We start from the raw sequence: 10,960 nt of genomic DNA, 5'->3' as shown, positions 1-10,960 counted from the left end.
AAGTAAAATTTCGTTGATACATGGTAACCATTTAGAGTGATACACATCATCTTCGTCAAGTCTATATAACATATCATATCGTACGTGATATTTTCTTTTTTTACCATTTAAAATAAGTTGCAAAAAGACAACCATTCTGGCTTTAATACAAATAGGCATAGGTTCTCTACCAAGCTCTCCATAAACAATACAATTTGGAGTACATTTTTTAATCTTCAAAATATACTTGCAAAATTCTATTGCAAAGATTAAATAATTTCATTGTTTTCGTAGCCCCACACTTGAGCACCATACAACAATATAGGTGCAACCGTTGCATCAAATATTTGTAACAAAATATCAACTGGTAAACAAAGCCTTCTCGCTTTACACATGGCATAGAGCATGGCCTTCCTAGCCTGTTAGACTAGCCGAGCTTTATTTTTTGAAAGTGTACCTTTTCTTAAAAAAGACTGTTCCCAGATATTGAAAATCTTCTATAACAACTATTTATTCATTATTATATAAAAACTGAGTATTCTCACACTGCCTATTTTTGAAAGTAGAATAACATTGGTCTTAGTTACATTGACTTTAAGTTTCCAGGTCTCACAATATAAAAACATCACATTTAGACTTTAGTGCAGATTGCAATTCAGCTGCCAGATTCTGCAAAAATAACAGTATCATCAGCATATATACTAGTCAACAAAAGAAACGATACACGACTTTAGAATAAAATTTATCAAAGAGTATTAAAATTTTAACAAAATGAGTTACACTATTTCCAAAGGCTTTCATTTGCAATGTATGCAATTGTGATAATGAAAATCAAAACCTTTCGGAGAGTACCTTAATTCCATGTAAACGATCATAGGGTGCAAATTATTTTTGTGGAAAGTTTGACACAAAATCGTCACACAATTTTCTAAGTACCAAATAGAATTATCAAATTCGTTTAAAAAGTATTCATAACGCTAATCAAGTTAATATGTTCATGTTGTAACTAATTATATATAATGGGTTGAATTGAAAAAAAATGGTTAAAAAATGTGTTTATGAAATCTCAAAAATGCAAAAAAATAAATTGTTTTCGTCTCAAATCAATGTTTTAGATATGAAAACAACACACTGTAACTTAAGAACCTTTCGGATTAGTTTTAAGATTGTTAACGTTCTTTTTAATTTCACTTTACACATACAGTCAATCAGGTAAATCAATTGATAATGTTTACATTTTAACGATTTCTTGTTGGGCAGAACTTTGCTTTACAAATAAACAAAGAAACTGTACGATTTTTAAAAAAAGAATTAATGTCAAACATTGTCTTTATTGTCATTGAAAGGTTGACATCATTAGTTAGAACTTCTGTTTTTAAAATTGTTGTTTTATGTAAATTTTGTCAAAAAACTTGAATTTCGCAAAATGACGTCACGAAAGCCCCAAAAAATCTTTTTTTTTAAACGGATTTATATTTTCATGGTCATTTAATATCACTACCTTCAATATTGGTCCTATAAACGAAAAACTTCATCTTTAATTTGAAAAAAGTCTTGTATCGTTTCTTGTGTTGACTAGTATAGTAACAAATACAATTTAACCTTCAATATCATCATTATCAAACAGCAAGTGAGAAATAGTACATACATCATTAAGACCATCATAGGCATCTGATAAGAACTATGTCAGATCATTAAGAAAAAATGAAAATATTAAATGAGAGAGGTTTTCTCCTGGTCTGACTCCTACATTTGGAGCAAAATATTCAGAGAAATTATTACCTTCTCTTATACATGATTTTGCATTTTCATACAGATTCTGTACAGCAATAAGCATTTTACCATCAATATCATTTCGTAACTTGCCATAGTTAACTATGGCAAAAATTGTTACGAAATGGTATTGATGATAAAATGCTTATTGCTGTACAGAATCTACTAACCAAGTCCGTCCGTCCGTCAGTCCTGTTTCTTGTCATCGCAACTCCTCTCAAACCGCTGAACAGAATTTCACGAAACCTTTTCAGATAATAAGGACATACTATGTAGTTGTGCATATCGACGGGAAATTGCGATTCGTTTTTTTTTCTAGGAGTTATGCCCCTTTGAACTTATTTACTTTAACGTACTACTGCAACAGTTTGTCATCGCAACTCCTCTGAAACCACTGTGCACACAACAGAATTTCACGAAACCTTTTCAGTTAATAAGGACATACTATGTAGTTGTGCATATCAACGGGAAATTGCGATTCAATTTTTTTTCTAGGAGTTATACGCCCCTTTGAACTTATTTACTTTAATGTACTACTGCAACAGTTTGTCATCGCAACTCCTCTCAAACCACACAACAGAATTTCACGAAACCTTTTTCAGATAATAAGGACATACTATGTAGTTGTGCATATCAACGGGAAATTGCGATTCAATTTTTTTTCCAGGAGTTATACGCCCCTTTGAACTTATTTACTTTAATGTACTACTGCAACAGTTTGTCATCGCAACCCCTCTCAAACCACACAACAGAATTTCACGAAACCTTTTCAGTTAATAAGGACATACTATGTAGTTGTGCATATTGAAGGAAAATTGCGATTCAATTTTTTTTCTAGGAGCTACGCCCCTTTGAACTTATTTACTTTAGTGTACTACTGCAACAGTTTGTCATCGCAACTCCTCTGAAACTACTCAACAGAATTTCATGAAACCTTCTCAGATAATAAGGACATACTATGTAGATGTGCATATCGACAAGACATTTTTATTCATTTTTTTTCTAGGAGTTATGCCCCTTTGAACTTATTTGCTTCAATGTACTTCTGCAACAGTTTGTCATCTCAACTCCTCTGAAACCACACAAAATTTCATGAAATTTTGTAGATAATAAGGACATACTATGCATGTAGATGTGCATATTGACAGGAAATTATTATTCAATATTTTTTCTTATACAATTTTTTTCCTTACACTTATTTAATTTCTCCAATTACAATGTGGGGACGTGGGGTATGTGAGCGGGCTCACTAAGGTTCTTTTATTGATTTAGGGATATACGGCTGGCGGGCATGTGTGTTCAATTACATGAAAAGCCTTGGAAGAAATATTTTCAAATTTAGATAAGTTGTTTCCTGTGATTAAATGAAGGCCAATTGCAATTTTCATGATTTCAGATATCTTCTTGTTGAGTTAACATCCTTTTTAATATCCAAAAGTGGTACTTGTACTTCTAATGTGCTTCAGTTATTTCTCTATGAACAGAAATTGTTAATTATATACTGGTATAAAAAGTTTGATTACACTAAGTGTGTTTAAACGACTGCAAAATATTTTTTGGGATCGTATAATGGTATGATGTCATCGTCTGCGTTGTCATAGGAAGACACATTTAGTTTCCGAACAATTACTTGAGTTTAAGTGAATGGATCACTATGAATATTTTAAGAAGGTTTATTACCACAATAGAAGGTTGGGATGATTTTGGGGATGATGGTCCCAACCGTTTTGGAATAAGGGGCCCAAAAAAGCACTTTCTAGTTTCAGGATAATAACTTGTGTATAAGTATATGGTTGTCGCTTTGACGTATTCACCATTTCCTTTCTCAATTTTATGATTACTCTGAAATTGTACCAAATTTTTTGATACTACAAGAAGAAGGTTGAGATTCATTTTGGGGGGTTATTGTGCCAACAGTTTAGGAAATAAGGGACAAAAAACATGCATTTTTGTAGTTTCCAGACAATAAGTTGTGTGTGAGTGTATGGATCTCTCTAAAATAGTAAAACAAGGTTCCATACTACAAAGGAAAGGCTGGGATTGCATTTGGGGGTAATTGCTCCAAGAAGGGATTCAAGAAGTAAGGGGGATTTTTTTCCAATTATTGAAAAAAAAAGTTTCAAGAAGAAAAATTAAACCTTCAGTTGCACAATAGATTTGTAAGATCTTAAATCACATTTATTTTGTGTCAGAAATTTGATCACAATCCTAATTCAGACAGAATCAAGCTTGAATTTTGACCATATTTGCCCCAACTTTTCAGGTTTCAAACGCTGCGGTCGTATCAGGCTGCCCTTGGTGAAGCATTTCAGTAAATGGCTTATCACACTATTGGAGTGACAGATTTATTTCTAAATTTTCTGTTTCTGAAATGCTGGTGATTATAATCTATATAGGACTATATAAATATAGTAAGAAATTAAGAGGGAAGAAAGATACCAGAGGGATAGTCAAATTCATAAATCAAAAATAAACTGACAACGCCACGGCTAAAAATGAAAAAGACAAACAATAGTACACATGACACAACATAGACAACTAAAGAATAAGTAACACGAACCCCACCAAAAACTAGGGATGATCTCAGGTGCTCTGGAAGGGTAACTGTTATGTTTTAGACATTTTGAAGATAATTACAGATAAGTTTTATAGATTTATAAATTGTATTAATGATAAATTAAATTTTTGTGTTATTTTTGCTTTTCTTTGGTTAATTGTTTGTAAATTTTTGTGGCAGGTTGGTTTGTTATTCTGTAAAAAAAAACACTATTTTTTGGAATGCTATATATATTTTTTTTTAAGTAAGCTCCTTAAAGAACTTATATTGTATATTAATAAACATACAATGTATATTCAGATTTCGAATTTTTGGAACAGTTGGGATCCAAAGGGTCCTAAATTAAACTTTTGTTTGATTTCATCCAAAAATTGATTTCTTGGGTTTTTTTTGATATGCTGATGATAACAACGTACTTAGATTTTGGATATTGGACCATAATAGGTAAATGTCCAATTTCAGTTCTTTGACCATATTCATTTTGTGTCACAAACCTATGCTGTGTCAAATATTCAATCACAACCCAAATTCAGAGTTGTTTAAATTTTAAACGTATTGTCATGACTAGCTCAACTGTTCAGGGTTGCACCTCTGCAGAAAAATCCGGTTTGCTGTCACTCTGACAGCCTTGTCGTTGAAATTACATTACAGTCTTTAACAATATGCAAATCCCATATAAGGTATAAAAAGCTAACATTTTTATCTCAACTGGCTAACCTTGACCAAAATTTTTAACCAAACACTTTAACCTGAAGCTGGACAGACTGTCAGGCCGACAGATGGACAAACAGACTATATCAATTAGTCAAATTATAATAAAAGCAATGACACATTAAACAGAACATTGTTTAAATAGAACGTAGGAGTACAATGAAATTTTTGGATAATATCTCCGAAATTTAAGCATTCAGAGTATATCTGACATGGGTAAAAATGTTCACCAGGAATACATTTGTATATTTGTTCTTCAATTTCCAGATAAATCAGACAACAATTTAGAAAAAAAGTAATTTTAAGAATTTTTTGCAGTTTTTGGTTTTTATCTTTATATTAATATAGATGCAGATAAACTGCAAACAGCAAACAAAATTGAGCAAAGTAAGATCCTTAAATAGGTCCACATGACTAAAACTGTCAATTGACCTGTTAAGGAGTTCTTTATAGTTATTTTTAACATTTTTTTTTGGTAATCTTTCACAAAATCTTCTCTGAAACCACTGGATCAATTCTTATGTTGGACTGTTATACCACTGTCCCAGGTTAGGGGGGTCCCTATAACCCCGCCACATTATTTATGTATGTGCCTGTCCCAAGTCAGGAGCCTGTAATTCAGTGGTTGTCGTTTGCTTATGTGTTACATATTTGTTTTCTCGTTTGAATTGTTTTAAATTGTTGTAAATTGTCATATCGTGGCCTATAACAGCTGACTATGCGGTGTGGGCTTTGCTCATTGTAGAAAGCAGTACGGTGGAGACTTAATGTTTGCACTCTGTCTGTCTGTCCATCTGTCAATTTTCCATACTTTTTTGTCAAGCCTGCGACTTTTGTCACAGAAAGCTCGACATAGGGATAGTGATCCGGCGGCAGCGTTAGCTCACTTCTTAAAAGCTTTATATTGTAGAAGGTGAAAGACCTGGATGCTTCATACTTTGTATATAGATGCTGTATGTTACGAAGTGTCCGTCAGTCACATGTCCAATGTCCTTGACCTCTTTTTCATTGTTCAGTGACTACTTGAAAAAAAAGAAGATTTTTTGTAATGTTGAATTCTCTCTTATTATAGGTAATAGGATAACTATATTTGGTATGTGCGTACCTTGCAGACAGTTTTCTCTTGACATCGACCTCATTTCATGGATCAGTTTAAATTTTGGTGGTCAAGTCCATATCTAAGATACTATAAGCGATAGGTCTAGTATATTTGGTGAATGGAAGGACTGTAATTTTTTTTTAATATACATAAAATGACATTTTAGTGACGTAACAATCAGAAGGGTCACACCTTATGAAGAGTTTAAAAGTATACGTGTTGATTACCCCGACCATACGCGTACGGTCCGACCATACGTGTATGGTTGGACCATATGAGTATATACCCATATGGTCATGACCATACGCGTATGGTCCAGATACTCATATGGTCCGGAAGACGTACACTATCCGTCTGAGAGGGTACATTTGATCAGATACTACTATTATCTATAACATATATAGTAGTCTCAGATTTGATCTTGAACTCATAAGACATTTGAATGGATCACTGATAATGTGCTCGAAATTTCGTGATGTTTTTGTTTAGTTTTACATGAGAACATTATGTCTTTGATAATATACATGTTCCTGGTTTTATTGTCGCAGACAGCTCGACATAGGAATAGTGTTCCCGCGGCGCCATTGGCTAACTTCTAAAAGCTTTACCGTACGCTCGGACCGTACGCGTATGGTCGGGGTAATCAACACGTATACTTTTAAACTCTTCATAAGGTGTGACCCTTCTGATTGTTACGTCACTAAAATGTCATTTTATGTATATTAAAAAAAAAATATTTAAAAAAACAGTTTCGCACAGTTAATATTTCTTACTATTTGTAAGTACAATTATAAAAAGATGCCAAAATTAAATGAACATATTGTACAAGGAATTTTATTGTTTAAAGTAGGTGACATCACTGGCAAGGATCATGATATTTTTTAAGACATTTTAAAAGTAAAATATTAAAAGTGTATGTTTCTTTATTTTTTCTATTCCTTTTTTCTATACTTCTATTTAATCTAAATTATAAGACGGTAAAATAGCATTTAAGAGCCATGAAATAGCCATTGTCTTTATCTAAATTGATCTGTGAAATTCATTTTATGATATTGGAGATCTAGAGTTTCTCAAAAACACCGTAGACAAATCGGAATTGTGCGAGTCGATATCACTGCACACAGCCAAAACAAGCAATCTCAGAAAAACTACATGTATGGTACCGTGTGAATTTCATTTTAAGTATACAAAAGCATACACGAATACAATTAGCGATGAAAACTAAGATCAACTGACTGTGGCATCAATATTCAATGTTAATGTAGCTTTTGACATGTAAAATTAATACATTTTTTTGTAAACACATTTGATTTTAAGATAAAGTTTATTGTATTATTTCTATTGTAAATTTGAAAAAATACCTATATGGTCCAAATACTCATATGGTCCGGCCCATTTATAACCAAACGAGTATAATACTCATATGGTCCGACCATACCCGTACGGTCGGACCATATGAGTATACGCATATGGTCATGACCATACGCGTATGGTCCAAATACTCATATGGTCCGGAACATACACATTACAATCATTACACACACTTATTATAGTAGAGTATGGTCGACCTATTGCTTATAGTATTTGAGACATAGATCGAACAAAGAAAATGTAGTAAATCATTGTATGGGTCAAGGATATGTTACACTGACAGGCACACACGACTTAAGTACACCTTTCGACAATTTCATAGACAAAACAGAGTTGACCTACAGCATACAGTATCTAAGAATAAAGATGCAGTGCTGCAGTGTTTTATAAATAACTTGAAGATAAAGACAGTACTTACCAGTAACTTTTTTAATATAATTGGAACTGTCTTTTACAGACAGTTTAGATTGCAAAGGATCGTAATCGTAATTGGCACATGTTAGTTGAATTATTATAAACGCTTTTGTCAGGTCAGCAGTATTTTTGTGCCTGTGTCTCTGGTTTACTGTTGTTGGTGCGCTGCCTAGCATCACTTTTTCGTCTAACACTGTTTCAGGAGCGCATGATATATGCCCTTTGCCCTTTTAGTTCGTCTTCTGTTGTAAGGGAGCTACAATTTGATTTTTATGGGGGGGGGGGGGGGGGGGGTTAGGATGAAAAATTTTGTCCTGCTTTTTTTTTAAGTTGTAATCTCTGTCCTGCCTTTTTATTTTTCACTCTGTTCGGAGTTATATAAAATTGCAAAAGAGCATTATAGTTATAGATTTATTTTCATTTTACATACAAAAATATTTTTTATATTATTCATAGAATACATATAGCATACCATTAACCTATAAAAATAACATTATTATATATAACAGACTAGTACAATTATGTTAAAATTTATAGGTGTCAACTTTCCTGTTATAGGTGGGAGCCTCCAAAAAATAAGTGAAAAGAAACTTGGAAATTTTCCTATTCATGATGTCTAATGGTACATGTATGTCAACAAATTGTTTGTTTACAAAATAGAGAGAATGTTAAAGCTACCTTGCATGTTTATCTAACTGATTTATCAATAATTGGTTGAAAGTAAAAATATTTTGAAAAGTAATACTGCAGAAAGTAAGCTAAAATATTACTTTAACTATTGTTAAACAGTTCTTATACAAATTTATCCCCAAAATATATTCCAAAGGTACATCTCCCGTGTTCAAAATTTGAAAAATTGAAAGGTGAAAAGAAAAAGACTTAGAAAAAAATGTATATAAATTGATTTAGAAAAAATTGCATTTACATAGCTATTTGATTTTCTGGTTTGGCTTAAAGTCTCCATACAAGCCTCTTAGAAATTTTGTAATTAATTTAACATTTGTGTTTTACTTGTTTCAACAAATTACATGAAAATTGGTATCCCTTGAATAATAATTATTCAAAAGTATATGCAAAAATTCTGACTTCTTTAATTGCTAAAGGGTTACACAGTCACAGACTAAATAAACCATGTTTACTCCCTTTTAACTTGGATACTGTATGAGTAATTTAAAATCTGGTTAATATTCAAAATTAGATGTCATCTAACATGTCTAAAGTCATAATCTATCAAAATCAGATTTCAAATAAAATATTTAAAAAATAACTTAAGGTTTTATGCCCTTTTTAGCATGTCTCAAATCAGGTGAGGTTTTACAATACATGAAACTTGATATTACCTGAAAATACAACTGAAAGCCAAAAAATCACTTAGAAGATAAGATCAATGTATTTAAATAGAATAATTGCTTTACTTTATCAACAGTTATTGAATAGAAATTACTGTGTCTACAGATGGACATAAGCTATAAGCACTATATCATACAAATATAACACTCGAGATATATTCAGAATAAATGTGGTTTAAAAAAAGAAAAATCTTGAGCTTGCAACATCATGAATATTGCATTAGATAATGAACGCAAACTTAAAACAAACAAATCTTATAATAAAGGCATAAACAATGAGCAGTTGTAATGTATACAAATGCTGAAAATCTTTCTGACAGAAAACAAACAGAACACCAAAACAATAATAATGAAGATACAAAACAATTATTATACATAAAATCATTAACATCTGATTCCCAGCTTTAAACAAAATTAGATGTAGCACGGTTAATTGTACTTTCAAATCTTATTCAAAGGTCAGCAGTAAATTATAAATGAAGTCAAGCAATAAAATATAATGATATAAATATACTTTTATCCAGCAACATTTTCATCTATTCTTTTAAAGCAATGAAAAACAACAAACACAGTTTCATAATGTTAGATATATTTCAAGTGTGATTGTCAACAAAAATTAAAATATCAAGTAATTACAGCGGATTCCATTGAGTGTGTAGCCATAGGTAATGTCTTTGGTTAGCTTGATTGTTAACTGAACCATGAAGTCATTGTTACGTAAGGTAAACAACCGTACTTTAAGAATTGACTAGTCCAACAGAAAATCAATATATCTGTCTGTTGGACTATGGTACTTCAAAAGGAGGGTAGTATACCTGACTTAATAATGCCTTCATGGTTCAGCTTACAAGCAAGCTAACCAAAGATATTACCTTTCGCTACACACTCAATGAAATCCGCTGTAAAACATATGTACATTTGTACTTCTTTGCATAAGCATTGATAAGTATTCCTTCCCAACACATCTTAGAATTTAATATTGGGTTTACATATTCATGATACTGAGAAAAATTCTCAAAGGGGCCTTGACAAGATCTAATACAGTTAACTAGTTCAGATCCAGTGAAGCTGTGGATAGGTAACTTGATCCAGTATTGATCTTTTCCTGAAATCTTCACACCAGGTAAAGTGATATGAACTTTCCAAGATATTTCAATTTTATTTTTGCTTATTTAAACAGAATTGAATCTAAAATTTGTTTTCTTAAATATCATACCTATTCAATCAAAAAAAATATAATATTTCTATTCAACATTTCCTTGTTTTTAAAATTCTAATTATGTAGCATATTATATTAAACATGCTAAACTATTTTCAAATTATACAGTATGAGATAAAGAATTTAACAACTTACTCAACAAATTACAAATATTCAGAAACAAATGGCATATCTTCTCTTCTTATACACCTAATAGCTATTTATTCCATTCTGGATAAGTTCTAAAATTACACAACTTTTTTATCCAGTTGAAGCTATCTGGGACCCTGTTTTAACAATGCACCATGCATGATACTTTTTAATGTGACCTGTTTAAACTACAGTAAATACTTCTAACAAAATATTCTTTTACTTCAATTTTAATTTTCGAAAAAGTGGATCATACTCTATCAAAGTTTCTTGATGATCGCGTTCTAAAGTTTTTCCTCCCTCACCTCACTACTGATGACCTCTATTATCTGCGGCATGACCCAAACAGGAAGTTGTAT

Source organism: Mytilus trossulus, chromosome 3 (genome assembly GCF_036588685.1).
Source record: "Mytilus trossulus isolate FHL-02 chromosome 3, PNRI_Mtr1.1.1.hap1, whole genome shotgun sequence".
In the NCBI taxonomy this organism is placed as follows: domain Eukaryota; kingdom Metazoa; phylum Mollusca; class Bivalvia; order Mytilida; family Mytilidae; genus Mytilus; species Mytilus trossulus.
Note: the sequence above shows the minus strand (reverse complement) of the source record.